The sequence below is a fragment of the Rattus norvegicus genome, chromosome 10 (assembly GCF_036323735.1).
Source record: "Rattus norvegicus strain BN/NHsdMcwi chromosome 10, GRCr8, whole genome shotgun sequence".
In the NCBI taxonomy this organism is placed as follows: Eukaryota; Metazoa; Chordata; class Mammalia; order Rodentia; family Muridae; genus Rattus; species Rattus norvegicus.
The window spans coordinates 3475073-3491040 of NC_086028.1; the positions used below are offsets into that span (position 1 = coordinate 3475073).

At 41.9% G+C, this 15968-nt stretch overlaps 1 long non-coding RNA gene across 1 annotated transcript in view; it reads left to right on the plus strand.

The window, feature by feature from the left end:
- Positions 1 to 9113, plus strand: part of LOC108352046 (uncharacterized) — a 39058-nt gene extending 29945 nt beyond the window's left edge. Inside the window, exons 4-5 of the long non-coding RNA XR_005489987.2 lie at positions 7155 to 7601; positions 8568 to 9113. This is a non-coding gene — a long non-coding RNA (uncharacterized LOC108352046). The remainder of the gene's footprint in view (positions 1 to 7154; positions 7602 to 8567) is intronic.
- The last annotated feature ends 6855 nt before the right edge of the window (positions 9114 to 15968 follow it).

A 15968-nucleotide genomic window follows, 5' to 3' on the forward strand; every position in this document is an offset into this window, starting at 1 on the left:
GAAATTGAAGAAGACCTCAGAAGATGGAAAGATCGCCCATGCTCATGGATTGGCAGGATTAATATAGTAAAAATGGCCATTTTACCAAAAGCGATCTACAGATTCAATGCAATCCCCATCAAAATACCAATCCAATTCTTCAGAGAGTTAGACAGAACAATTTGCAAATTCATCTGGAATAACAAAAAGCCCAGGATAGCTAAAACTATCCTCAACAATAAAAGGACTTCAGGGGGAATCACTATCCCTGAACTCAAGCAGTATTACAGAGCAATAGTGATAAAAACTGCATGGTATTGGTACAGAGACAGACAGATAGACCAATGGAATAGAATTGAAGACCCAGAAATGAACCCACACACCTATGGGCACTTGATTTTTGACAAAGGAGCCAAAACCATCCAATGGAAAAAAGATAGCATTTTCAGCAAATGGTGCTGGTTCAACTGGAGGGCAACATGTAGAAGAATGCAGATCGATCCATGCTTATCACCCTGTACAAAGCTTAAGTCCAAGTGGATCAAGGACCTCCACATCAAACCAGACACACTCAAACTAATAGAAGAAAAACTAGGGAAGCATCTGGAACACATGGGCACTGGAAAAAATTTCCTGAACAAAACACCAATGGCTTATGCTCTAAGATCAAGAATCGACAAATGGGATCTCATAAAACTGCAAAGCTTCTGTAAGGCAAAGGACACTGTGGTTAGGACAAAACGGCAACCAACAGATTGGGAAAAGATCTTTACCAATCCTACAACAGATAGAGGCCTTATATCCAAAATATACAAAGAACTCAAGAAGTTAGACCACAGGGAAACAAATAACCCTATTAAAAAATGGGGTTCAGAGCTAAACAAAGAATTCACAGCTGAGGAATGCCGAATGGCTGAGAAACACCTAAAGAAATGTTCAACATCTTTAGTCATAAGGGAAATGCAAATCAAAACAACCCTGAGATTTCACCTCACACCAGTGAGAATGGCTAAGATCAAAAACTCAGGTGACAGCAGATGCTGGCGAGGATGTGGAGAAAGAGGAACACTCCTCCATTGTTGGTGGGATTGCAGACTGGTAAAACCATTCTGGAAATCAGTCTGGAGGTTCCTCAGAAAATTGGACATTGAACTGCCTGAGGATCCAGCTATACCTCTCTTGGGCATATACCCAAAAGATGCCTCAACATATAAAAGAGACACGTGCTCCACTATGTTCATCGCAGCCTTATTTATAATAGCCAGAAACAGGAAAGAACCCAGATGCCCTTCAACAGAGGAATGGATACAGAAAATGTGGTACATCTACACAATGGAATATTACTCAGCTATCAAAAACAACGAGTTTATGAAATTCGTAGGCAAATGGTTGGAACTGGAAAATATCATCCTGAGTGAGCTAACCCAATCACAGAAAGACATACATGGTATGCACTCATTGATAAGTGGCTATTAGCCCAAATGCTTGAATTACCCTAGATCCCTAGAACAAACGAAACTCAAGACGGATGATCAAAATGTGAATGCTTCACTCCTTCTTTAAATGAGGAAAAAGAATACCCTTGGCAGGGAAGGGAGAGGCAAAGATTAAAACAGAGACTGAAGGAACACCCATTCAGAGCCTGCCCCACATGTGGCCCATACATATACAGCCACCCAATTAGACAAGATGGATGAAGCAAAGAAGTGCAGACCGACAGGAGCCGGATGTAGATCTCTCCTGAGAGACACAGCCAGAATACAGCAAATACAGAGGCGAATGCCAGCAGCAAACCACTGAACTGAGAATAGGTCCCCTATTGAAGGAATCAGAGAAAGAACTGGAAGAGCTTGAAGGGGCTCGAGACCCCAAAAGTACAACAATGCCAAGCAACCAGAGCTTCCAGGGACTAAGCCACTACCTAAAGACTATACATGGACTGACCCTGGACTCTGACCCCATAGGTAGCAATGAATATCCTAGTAAGAGCACCAGTGGAAGGGGAAGCCCTGGGTCCTGCTAAGACTGAACCCCCAGTGAACTAGTCTATGGGGGGAGGGCGGCAATGGGGGGAGGGTTGGGAGGGGAACACCCATAAGGAAGGGGAGGGGGGAGGGGGATTTTTGCCCGGAAACCGGGAAAGGGAATAACACTCGAAATGTATATAAGAAATACTCAAGTTAATAAAAAAAAAAAAAAAGTCCTGGAAAGAATAGGAATTCAAGGCCCATACCTGAACATAGTAAAAGCAATATACAGCAAACCAGTTGCTAACATTAAACTAAATGGAGAGAAACTTGAAGCAATCCCACTAAAATCAGGGACTAGACAAGGCTGCCCACTCTCTCACTACTTATTCAATATAGTTCTTGAAGTTCTAGCCAGAGCAATCAGACAACAAAAGGAGGTCAAGGGGATACAGATCGGAAAAAAAGAAGTCAAAATATCACTATTTGCAGATGATATGATAGTATATTTAAGTGATCCCAAAATTTCCACCAGAGAACTACTAAAGCTGGTAAAAAACAAAACTTCAGCAAAGTGGCTGGGTATAAAATTAATTCAAATAAATCAGTAGCCTTCCTCTACACAAAAGAGAAACAAGCCGAGAAAAAATTTAGGGAAACGACACCCTTCATAATAGTCCCAAATAATATAAAATACCTCGGTGTGACTTTAACCAAGCAAGTAAAAGATCTGTACAATGAGAACTTCAAGACTCTGAAGGAAGAAATTGAAGAAGACCTCAGAAGATGGAAAGATCGCCCATGCTCATGGATTGGCAGGATTAATATAGTAAAAATGGCCATTTTACCAAAAGCGATCTACAGATTCAATGCAATCCCCATCAAAATACCAATCCAATTCTTCAGAGAGTTAGACAGAACAATTTGCAAATTCATCTGGAATAACAAAAAGCCCAGGATAGCTAAAACTATCCTCAACAATAAAAGGACTTCAGAGGGAATCACTATCCCTGAACTCAAGCAGTATTACAGAGCAATAGTGATAAAAACTGCATGATATTGGTACAGAGACAGACAGATAGACCAGTGGGATAGAATTGAAGACCCAGAAATGAACCCACACACCTATGGGCACTTGATTTTTGACAAAGGAGCCAAAACCATCCAATGGAAAAAAGATAGCATTTTCAGCAAATGGTGCTGGTTCAACTGGAGGGCAACATGTAGAAGAATGCAGATCGATCCATGCTTATCACCCTGTACAAAGCTTAAGTCCAAGTGGATCAAGGACCTCCACATCAAACCAGATACACTCAAACTAATAGAAGAAAAAGTGGGGAAGCATCTCGAACACATGGGCACTGGAGAAAATTTACTGAACAAAACACCAATAGCTTATGCTCTACGATCAAGAATTGACAAATGGGATCTCATAAAACTGCAAAGCTTCTGTAAGGCAAAGGACACTGTTGTTAGGACAAAATGGCAACCAACAGATTGGGAAAAGATCTTTACCAATCCTACAACAGATAGAGGGCTTATATCCAAAATATACAAAGAACTCAGAAAGCTAGACTGCAGGGAGACAAATAACCCTATTAAAAATGGGGTTCACATTCTGGAAATCAGTCTGGAGGTTCCTCAGAAAACTGGACATTGAACTACCTGAGGACCCAGCTATGCCTCTCTTGGGCATATACCCATAAGATGCCCCAACACATAAAAAAGACACGTGCTCCAGTATGTTCATAGTAGCCTTATTTATAATAGCCAGAAGCTGGAAAGAACCCAGATGCCCTTCAACAGAGGAATGGATACAGAAAATGTGGTACATCTATACAATGGAATATTACTCAGCTATCAAAGTGACTTTATGAAATTCATAGGCAAATGGAGGGAAGTGGAAAATATCATCCTGAGCGAGGTAACCCAATCACAGAAAACCACACATGGTATGCACTCATTGATAAGTGGATATTAGCCCAAATGCTTGAATTACCCTAGATGCACAGAACACATGAAACTGAAGACGGATGATCAAAATGCGAATGCTTCACTCCTTCTTTAAAACGGGAACAAGAATGCCCTTGGCAGGGAATAGAGAGGCAAAGATTAAAACAGAGGCAGAAGGAACACCCATTCAGAGCCTGCCCGACATGTGGCCCATACATAAACAGCCACCCAATTAGACAAGATGGATGAAGCAAAGAAGTGCAGGCTGACAGGAACCGGATGTAGGTCTCTCCTGAGAGACAAAGGCAGAATACAGCAAATACATAGGCGAATGCCATCATTAAACCACTGAACTGAGAACGGGACCCCCGTTGAAGGAATCAGAGAAAGGACTGGAAGAGCTTGAAGGGGCTCGAGACCCCATATGAACAATAATGCCAAGCAACCAGAGCTTCCAGGGACTAAGCCACTACCCAAAGACTATACATGGACTGACCCTGGGCTCCAACCTCATAGGTAGCAATGAATATCCTAGTAAGAGCATCAGTGGAAGGGGAAGCTCTTGGTCCTGCTAAGACTGAACCCCCAGTGAACGTGTTTGTTGGGGGGAGGGGAACACCCATATAGAAGGGGAGGGGGAAGAGTTAGGTGGATGTTTGCCGGGAAACCGTGAAGGGGAATAACAATCGAAATGTAAATAAGAAATACTCAAGTTAATAAAGATAAAAAAATTTAAAAAATACCAGAACCCTTAGATTTCTCCCAGGTATCTGGTTCTTTTTTTAAACCTTCATAGATGATCTATCTCTCTAGGGGATGCAGGGTACAGAGCATGGCACACATTATTCCCTTAGAGAAAACAGAAGTGACTGTAATAAATACTGCAAGGCTTTGCGCACTGTATGAAGTCTAGGGGTTTTGCTGAGATCACTTTAGCTAATTTCCTTTTGGAGTGTGTAAAGGAATAGTTCACAAGAGAGAATAAATGTCACTGTAAGAAAGATGCAGAGTCTACTAATGTGGAAAGTGGGAAGAAGATAGGAGGGCAAAGGAGGTTGATGTAACCTGAGTCAAAAAGCAGCCAAGGAAGGTGCTACCTGCCTTGTAAATTTCCTACTCAGTAACCATCAGACTCGGAGGAACTTGGGAGAATGATCAGCTTAACCCAGGAACTTCCCATGACTGATGAGAAGTCAGGAACTACGAAATTCTCCTTTCTCTTCAGTAGAGCTGAAAGTACAAGATAGAAGGCAGCATCTATTCAGAAATGCCCTTCTGAGGGTCAGAGTGACAGGGAGGGCCTCAAGGGACTACTTCCCACTTGGACTCTTAATAGTTTTAAGGAATTTGTAAGTACCTCAACACTATGTACACCATGAGACAGATAGACAGACAGATGGACAGACAGGTGGATGGACACATGGATAGACCACACACACACACACACACACACACACACACACACACACACACACACACACTTTAGGTTTCCTTTCCTCTGAATGATTCAGAGGCCCGCTTTGATTTACATGAGTAGACCAGTCACTGATTAGGGCAACTATCTCTGAATAGGATTGTGAAGACATTTACAGAGAGGATTAGACTTTGAAGATTCTGACCTGATGGATGTCTCAATCCCTTGATGGATTCAGAATTTGAATACTATGGGAGGTGGTAGAAATGTGGCAGGGGTGGTCTAGTTGAAGGAAGCAAGTTAGTGAGACCATGTCCCTGGGGGATGTCTCTTGTCCTGCCCCCTTCTTATATTCTTTAGTTCATTTTCTTCTTGGACCACTGTGTCTTGAATGTTTTGCTCTGCATGCTTTCCTGTCTGTGACAGACAAGCCCTTCTGAAATTGTGAACTAAAATAATTCTTTCCTCTTGGTCGTGCAACTCTGCCCTCTGAGCAGAAGTGTCACCGTCATCTTATCAGAGGATGTGCCATTACTTGCAAGAGTCCTGAGAGGTTAAGACATGTTGGATCCATAAGAGTTGAGGGAAGGACTATTAGGGATTTTAGAGTCCAGCCACTGCCTCCTGAACCCCTTCTCAAATATATGTAAGTCTGCCCAGTGGTCTGCAGTTTTGGGACATCCTAGGGTATACAGAAAATAGAAGGTTAATTAAAAGGGGCTTCATATATGTCAGTATGTGAAGTTGTCACCCACATGTTCTAAGACCTATAGTCCTGGAAGCAGCGTCTCACCCATGTCCTGTAAGTGAGCCAAAGAAGCTCATTGGTTCACTAAACAGGCTCACAGGCTTGGCAGTGGGGTCAAAGCCCTGCTTCTCCTTGGAATTGGACTGTTCTCTGTTGTGCCTCCTGTGTTGTTGACCTTCCTGCATTAATACAGATGATCTGTGTTGAACCTGATCTAAAGGCTCTTCCTGCCGCCAGTCTTTACCGCAATCTCCAGTTACTTCACAAAGAGGCTCTTGCTGTGGCTATGGCAACCTTGAAGTTTCAGGTCTTCCTCAGTTGGAAGGTTGTACCAGTGATAGAGATGTTGGCTTGGTTTGTAAGCTGCGGCATTTTCAAGAAGGCAGTCAATACACTGTATCTGCAGAAGTGATTTATCAAGACCTGGTGTAAAATCTGGAGATGTGATGGGAATTCTGGAAATCACGTTCATGTCTGAGGCTGACACCAGTCAAACCACCAACTGACCAATTGTCAGCTGAGTCATGAACTGGCTTCTCTGTCATCTGTCATCTGTCATCCTTGCAGCCTGCAGTTCACAGTTGCGATTGCTCACGATGCTCTCACTGCTGTCTTATTATATTCTCCATCTCATAATTCCCCCTCAGACTCTCCCTCAGCTGTCTTAGTGCTGGGATTACAGGCATGCAGCAGGCATGCTGCAACCACAGTAATTTAAAAAAATCAAGAGCTTAATCTGCCCTAAGTGTGCTAACTATTTTAAGAAATTCCCTGACACTTATGTTCTATCCTTAATACTTTCCAAATGTCTTACTGCATATTTGATCACTCATAAGGGTAAGATTTTAGAAAATTTAAAGGGATACTTTCTGTTTTGTAGAAAATCATACTGACTTTAGATGTAACACTCCCCACCAAGTGTGTTTGGGAACAAGTTTCCCATAGAACAGTGTTGAGAGGCAAAGTGGGGACCCGAGGAAGGACATAAAAACTCCTAGAAAGGTTTAAATGTCTTTATCACCAGGATAGGTTCTTTATACAGGAATGCATTCTGCCTCCTCACCTGGCTTTCTTTCGACATTCTACCTTCCAGCACGAGATGGGAAGCCCTGCCGTTCTTCTGAGTCACTGAGGGATTTGGATATTATTGGATATTTACAAGGATGCTTGATTTTATTAGTACCTCAAAGGCCACACAATCAACAGTCACATGACGCATGCAGGCTACATGAACTGGAATCTTGGAAGAATGATCCTCCAGGCGGAAGTACAGAACGAGAAGCAGAAAAGAGCCTGTCCCAAAGCCTGTCCGGGCTGGAACAGCACAGAGCTCAAGTTCACCTACCACTGGCTTCCTCCTTGACTGTCAGCCAGAAGTTCAGCAGCCAGGGAGACAGGGTCATCTCCATGGAGACCAGAAGAGCCAGGTTTCAGTGATGGGATCTGACAAGATGACTACAGGAAGTCCTGCCTTCAAAATCACCATAGCGCCCTGTAATCCCACCTCCAGCTCCTCATCTGAATGGCATGAGGAAGGCTTGTAAGGAGAAGGGAGGGAATCAGAGATAGCGGGTGGAGGGTGAGACCCCTTAGAAGTTTTATGAAAGACGATATCTTGGTTTAACTAATTTTGAATTCTTGTTCTAGCCTTTGGGATGGTGATCTGTGAAGATTATCAGAGTCCAGTACATTTTATTTGAAAGCTAGATAATATGTGCTCATTTGTAACACCAAACTAACCTCAACCTGGACAACTTAACTGAAAACGTGTGTTCACCTACAGTTCAGAACACTGCACATCTGCTATCAAAGTGCTGCCGGGGGGGCTGGGGATTTAGCTCAGTGGTAGAGCGCTTACCTAGGAAGCACAAGGCCCTGGGTTCGGTCCCCAGCTCCGAAAAAAAGAACCAAAAAAAAAAAAGTGCTGCCGGGGACTATGTCTTCACGAGGTGGATGTGTTCGGGGCCTCTTCCTTGGTATTGCTGGCTGCCAGCAGCCAGGGACACTGTGTGGCTTTTTGGCACATCCCTGCAGTCTCTGTCCCCATTTACACACAGCGTTCATTTGTAGGCATGTCTCTGTACACCCTCTCCATTTCTCAAGTGATGCAAGTTTTCTTACTTGGGATCAACCTTAATCTAGCATCTCTATTAATCCTCATCTCTATTAATCACATCTGAAAAAACGATTTCAAATTACTCTAAGGTGATAGATAGACATGGATGTTTAGGGACATTGAGCAGGTCAGTCTTGTGTACCACTTTGACATCTCACATGTGTGTCTCCTACCCAGTAGTTATTAAAACACCAGAAGAGTGAATATGGGATAAGTTTTGACTCTTGGTTCCTTCTCTGTAATGTTGCTATTTATCCCTTCAGTCCTCCTGGAGCTGGACGAACTATTTTTGTCTACTATGCAAGTTATTTATTCTCAGTCTTTCCTTCTTCTATGTAGGAGGTTTCTCCAGAAATGTGGCTTCTCTGAAAATATCTCTTTTTCTTACAGGTACAAGGTAATTGGCGAGCCCTCTTTCTGTCTGCATGGCATGTGTTGAGGAAGAGGCAAGTCTGGTCTCTGTGCAAACAGAAGGCATGTATTCCTCACCATGGGTTTGAAGGAGAACTGAAGCTCTTCCCGTCCAGATTGACCTGTACTTTCTGTTGTTTATTTGGACCGAGAATTAGCTTTGGACACATCTACAGCATGGAGTGATTCCATGCAGAGCTACAGACGACTTTTTAATCATCCTGTCATGTAATTAAGGGATAAAATAGGTCACAGGCAACCGATGGAAAAGGGAAAAAATAGGTTATTCTCTTCAATGAAGGCCACATGTCTACAGCATAATCCTGGCGGGTTCTTGGGGTTTATTTTTCCACTTTTGGTTTCGTTTTTTTTTTTTGTTTGTCTGTTTATTTGGTTGTTTTTGGGACAGGAGATAATGCAGATGGGCATCATTACATATTCAGAACCTGTAGACTGTGTTCAGTGCAGTGATTCTGTTATATGACCCTTCCTTGGGAGGTATGAATAAACATTTTTCTTCCCACATGAACAGGCCAGCAAAATCATTCCCCCAAGTCAAGATTAGTGAACTTGATAGGTTACTAGGGTTACCTAAAGGGGCATGGTAGACCCAAAGGCAGCTTCCTCATCAAAATGCCCACACCACCATGGCTGATGACTTGGAAATGCTACATCTTTGGAGTGCTCTGGTCAGCCTGCAAACAGCTTCCCCTCAAAGTCTCATCTGACCAGAAGTTGTCTAGGCTACTACGATAACCTGAGCAGGGGCTATGTGAATCTTGGGATTCTGAGCTTTCTGGGATTCCTGAGCCTCCTCAGCCCTTCAGGAAGAAATGTTTCAATTGAGAGGAAATAGCTACCCAACAAGTAGGTGCAAAGCAGGGGACAGGAATGGAGAACATAGTTCTTTCTTGCCCGTAAAGGGTGTCTACTGTGTAATAATGGGTATGTCTGGGGGCTTATTTTGCTGCACTCTTGGAAGTGATCTGAGAAGTAAATTCAATTTGGTGAACAGTCACCCATCTGCCTTTCAAAGTCCCAAGAACCTGCCTCTTCCTGTAATTAATTGTATTCCACATCTCGGTGTAAATGTGGTCTAGATGATCTCTTTTCCCCTCCCCCACTCAATCATCTACCAGCTCACTCTATCATGCTGTTTCTGAAAATGTTCCCACTACCCTTATAGCCAGTAGAATTCAGGGATTAAAATCCAAACTTAGCCAGACCCAGCTGCTCTCCACAACATTGGGAGAGTTGGAGAAAACCCATAAAGGATAGCTCTGCAGAATGGAGAGATCTGAGATGGACATCCAATGTCCTGAAAGGAGCAGGCAGGGAGAAAGAACAACCTTTTCAAAGACAAAAGGAGTGAAGGTTGATTTTACCCAAGCAAATAATTCTGAGTTTACCATGGCTATTCTGAGAGGGACCACCATGAAGACAAGGCACAGAAAGACAACTGGAGGCAATTTACATAGGATTTGGAAGCCTAAGGCAAAGAGTGTAGATGGGTTTGTGCATCCCTAGTTAAGGCCATAGGTTGTTAACGGTTACATTTTCCTTGCTAGGTGGTGAGTTTTGAGAACAGATAACAATTCTTAGTGTCTCATGTGACTTTGGTGATCCCATGAGCTCCATCCCCTTAAACTAAGGTCAACCCCCAAAGAGCATCATCCCTTTTCCCAGGTGTGTGTGTGATGCAACCTCTCAGCTGAAAATGCAGCCCACTGACCAGCACCAGCTCCAGCATCACTTTACACAGCATAGTAGGGGGATGAATCCCATTTCTGACTTATTAAATATGAGTGTGAATTTTACATGTTGCAGGGTCATTCGCTTGCACAGTAACATTGGAAAAGCATTAGTTTAGAGGTTTCTCTTTGCAGTATCCTTCTGAATTCTTAGCAAGCCAAGCCCTCTGTCATCACCATAACAACTTCTAGCTCATGAGAACCAATGAAAATGATAACAAGACAGACAAATGGAGTTAGCTGAGGAGTGCAACCTTTACCCTCAATTCAGAAATGTTAGTTTACAGTGCTTTTTTGGTGGAGCTGTTTTCTTCTTTGGAAATCTCAGGTATGTATGTACTGTGTGTGTGTGTGTGTGTGTGTGTGTGTGTGTGTGTGTGTGTGTGTGTGTGTATACAGTCACACATATGTAGGCCAGATTCTGGGGGTGTCCTTCCCAATTGCTGTCTACTTATTTTTTGTTTTGTTCTCAATGCACTTGGCTAGAATCTCTAGGAATCTTCCTGGTTCTGCTTTTCCAGCACTGGATATACATCCAGCTATCTACATGAGTACTGGGGATCTAAATTCATGTCCTTGCATCTGTGCAGCAGCAAGCACTTTACCAAATGAACCATCTCTTCAGTTTTTTGAAATCTTGCTTTCTTAATTACATGGGTATGTGTGTGCATGTTTGTATGTGTATGGATTCATACATGTGTGTTAGTGTGGATGCGCATTTGTATACACGGAGGACAGAAGTTGATGTCCAGTTCTTCCACCAACTGTTGTCCACTTTCTATTTGGAGGCAGGACACTCATTGGAGCCAGAGGTAGCTAGCTGACTCTGTCCATTTTAGATGGCCACCTTGCCCTGGGATGCTTTGCCTCTGCCTCTGTGCATATGGGCCACCACATCTGCCTGGCTTTTAGGTTGGTTCTGTGGATCCAAGTACCAGTGCTCATACGTAGAAGGCAAGTGATTTACCAAGTCATCTTCCCAGCCCCAATATGCATCTACTGATGGTAGAGAATCAGCACTAGCTCTTGTATTTGTAGCTCATTGCTACCATCATCTTGCTCAGATGCATGCCTTTATTTTCAAAGGATAACATTAATCTTTTTTAAAGTTCTCCTTTCATATATTGCACCCCATTACTCCCAGACTCCTCCCACAACCCCCTCAGCTGCACTTTTCAAACATTTCCCTTCAGAAGAGAGCAAGCTTCCAGGGATATCAACCAAACGCAACATAACAAAATGCAGTAAGACACAAACCCTCATGTTGAGGATGGACAAAGCAACCCAGTAGGAGAAAAAGATCATACCAGCAGTCAAAAGAGTTAGAGACACCCACACTCCTATTAGGAGTCCCACAAGAACAACAAGATACACAACCATGACACACATAAGAGATCCTAGGTCAGACCCATGCAGACTCCCTGATTGCTGCCCCAGTCTCTGTGAGTGCCAATGACTGGCTTTGGTACCACCATGGTGCATAAACCAAGGCAGGCAGCTGTTGGGGGTCAGTGCTTTAAGCCACTGACCAGATTGCACCCAGATACCTACAGGAGCTGCAGCCAAAGGCAGCCAGTGATTAGAATTACTCAGCAGATGTTTTTCTGAGGGAACAAAGCTTAATAATGTACTGGAGGTGTTGAGAAAAAGAAGAAGAGAGAGAAAATTTACACACACACACACACACACACACACACACAGAGAGAGAGAGAGAGAGAGAGAGAGAGAGAGAGAGAGAGAGAGAGAGAGAGAGTTGATTGATGAATGAGAGAAACAATGTTCCAGTCACACCACACCATACTTTATTCTTTTTTTCCCTAGCTTACATATCCCAGCAAAATATTTCAAACAATTACAATGTGATTACATTTTAGTTTTCTTCTCGTAAATGATTATGAAAAAAACTGTGTTTTCCAATATCTTTACAAGAAATAGCATTACATTGTACAGGTAAAGAAAAGAGATTATTTAAAAAAAACACATACAATCATAACTAAGCAACTCGTTATCAATTAACAAAGATTAAGCAAGCAAGGTAGTTTTCTCAGCCAGTTTCTCTCACTGGCAGGCAGCAATTTGCAGTTACAAATAAATAATAATTACAAGCAGTAATTATTTTTCTATTTATCTTTAAAAGTAATCTTGTAAAAATCTTAAAAGAATCTAAACCTTCATATAAAAATCAGTCATATCTACCTCAGATCTTCAAAACGCTTATCTTCTCAAGAGCAACTCTTACTAAATCATATCAGGAAGCTGAGGGCAAAAATGGGTATAAGAAATCAATCATCACCAATCCAGCATCAGTGAGAGCTGCATAGGCTAGCAGTAATATACTTCTTCTTCCCTGACCATAAAGAGTCCCTAGCTTAACTAGTAAGACCCTGAATTTCATGTTGTTCCCTAAGACCTTTTACATCAGAACCAGTAGTAAAAATTGGTATCTCAATCTAGCATCACTAACAACTTTATTTTTTACAAATGTTTTCTTTTTCCCCCTTTTTTATTGGATTTTTTTTTATTTCCATTTCAAATGTTATTCCTTTTACTGGTTTCCCGGCCATAAGCTCCCTATCCCATCCCCCTCCCCTATGAGGGCGTTCCCTCTCCCAAACCACTCCGGCTTCCCCCCTCCCCTGACATTTCCCTACACTGGGGAGTCTAGCTTTGGCAGGACCAAGGGCTTCCCCTTCCACTGGTGCCCAACAAGGCTATCCTCTGCTACATATGCAGTTGGAGCCCTGGGTCAATCCATGTATATAGTCTTTGGGCAGTGGTTTAGTCCCTGGGAGCTCTGGTTGGCTGGTATAGTTGTTCTTATGGGGTTGCAAGCCCCTTCAGCTCTTTCAATCCTTTCTCTAATTCCTCTAATGAGGACCCCATTCTCAGTTCAGTGGTTTGCTGCTAGCATTCGCCTCTGTATTTGACATGCTCTGGCCATGCCTCTCAGGACACAGCTATATCAGGCTCCTGTCAGCATGCACTTAATTTCATCAATCTTACCTAGTTTTGGTGGCAATATATATATATATATATATATATATATATATATATATATATATATATATATATATATGGGTTGTATAGCCATGTGGAGCAGGATCTGAACGGCCATCTCTTCAGTCTCTACTCTAAACTTTGTCTCCATATCCTCTCATATGAATATTTTTGTTCCCCCTTTTAAGAAGGATTGAAGCGTGCTCGCTTCGGCAGCACATATACTAAGAAGGATTGAAGCATTTGCACTTTGGTCCTCCTTCTTCTTGAGCTTCATGTGGTCTGTGTATTATATCTTGGGTGATTCGTGCTTTTGGGCTAATATCCACTCACCAGTGAGTGCATTCCATGTGTGTTTTTCTGTGATTGGGTTATCTCACTCGGGATGATATTTTCTAGTTCAATCCATTTGCCTAAGAATTTCATGAAGTCATTGTTTTTGATAGCTGAGTAGTACTCAATTGCGAAGATGTACCACATTTTCTGTATCCATTCCTCTGTTGAAGGGCATCTGGGTTCTTTCCAGCTCCTGGCTATTATAAATGAGGCATCATTTGGGTATAGGAGAGGTATACCTGGGTTCTCATGTAGTGCAATGTCCAATTTTCTGAGAAATCTCCAGACTGATTTCCAGAGTGGATGTAACACTTTGCAATCCCACCAACAATGGAGGAGTATTCTTCTTTCTCCACATCCTTGCCAGTATCTGTTGTCATCTGAGTTTATTATCTTAGCCATTCTCACTGGTGTGAGGTGGACTCTCAGGTTCGTTTTGATTTGCATTTCCCTGATGACTAAGGACATCGAACATTTCTTTAGGTACTTCACAGCTGTTCTATATTCCTCAGCCAAGAATTCTTTGTTTAGCTCTGCACCCCATTTTTAATAGGGTTATTTGGATTTCTGGAGTCTAACTTCTTAAGTTCTTTGTATATTTTGTATATTAGCACTCTATCAGATGTAGGATTGGTAAAAATCTTTTCCAAATCTGTTGGTTGCCATTTTGTCCTAATGACAGTGTCCTTTGACTTACAGAAGCTTTGCAGTTTTATGAGGTCCCATTTGTCAATTCTTGATCTTAGAGCATAAGCCATTGGTGTTTTGTTCAGGAAATTTTCCCCAGTGGGCTCTTCTCCACTTTTTCTTCTACTAGTTTGAGTGTATCTGGTTTGATGTGGAGGTCCTTGATCCACTTGGACTTAAGCTCTGTACAGGGAGATAAGGATGGGTCAATTTGCATTCTTCTACAATCTCCAATTGAAGCAGCACCATTTGCTGAAAATGCGATCTTTTTTCCACTGAATGGTTTTAGCTCCTTTGTCAAAGATCAAGTGACCAAAGGTGTGTGGGTTCATTTCTGGGTTTTCAATTCTATTCCAAGGATCTGTCTGCCTGTCTCTGTACCAATAACATACAGTTTTTTATCACTATTGCTCTGTAATCCTGCTTGAGGTCAGGGATGGTGATTCCCCCAGAAGTTCTTTTATTGTTGAGGATAGTTTTCGATATCCTGGATTTTTTTGTTATTCCAAATGAATTTTCAAATTACTCTTTCTAACTCTATGAAGAACTGAGTTAGAATTTTGATGGGGATTGCATTGAATCTGTAGATTGCTTTTGGCAAAATGGACATTTTTACTATATTAATTCTGTCAATCAATGAGCCTGGGAAGTCTTTCTGTCTTCTGAGATCTTCAATTTCTTTTTCCAGAGACTTGAAGTTCTTGTCATACAGATCTTTCACTTGCTTGGTTAGAGTCACACCGAGGTATTTTATGTTATTTGTGACTATTCTGAAGGGTGTCATTTCCCTAATTACTTTCTCCTCCTGTTTATCCTTTGAGTAAAGGAAGGCTACTGATTTCTTTGAGTTAAATTTATACCGAGTCACTTTGCTGAAGTTGTCTATCAGCCTTAGTAGTTCTCAGGTGGGTCACTTAAGTATACTATTACATCATCTGCAAACAGTGACATTTTGATTTCTTCCCTTCTAATTTGTATCCCTTTGACCTCCTTTCACTGTCTGATTGCTCTGGCTAGGACTTTGAGTACTATATTGAATAAGTAGGGAGAGTGTGCAACCTTATCTAGCCTCTGATTTTAGTTGGATTGCTTCAAGTTTCTCTCCATTTAGTTTAATGTTGGTTACTGTTTTGCTGTATATTGCTTTTACTATGTTTAGATATGGACCTTGAATTCCCGACCTTTTCGGGAATTTTATCATGAAGGGATGTTTTCTCAGCATCTAATATAGTGATCATGTGGTTTTTTTTTCTTTGAGTTTGTTTACATAGTGAATTATGTGGATGGATTTCCATATATTGCTCAATCCCAGCATCTCTGGGAATAAAGCCTATTTGATCATGATGGATGATCATTTTGAGGTGTTCTTGGATTTGGTTTGCGAGAATTTTATTGAGTATTTTTGTGTTGATAATTTATAAGGGAAATTGGACTGAAGTTTTCTTTCTTTGTTGGATCTTTGTGTAGTTCAAGTATAAGCATATTTGTGGTTTCATAAAAGGAATTGAGTAGTGCTCCTTCTGTTTCTATTTTCTGGAATAGTTTGGGCAGTCTTGGTGTGAGGTCTTCTATGAAGGTCTGATAGAATTCTGCACTGAACCCGTCTGCT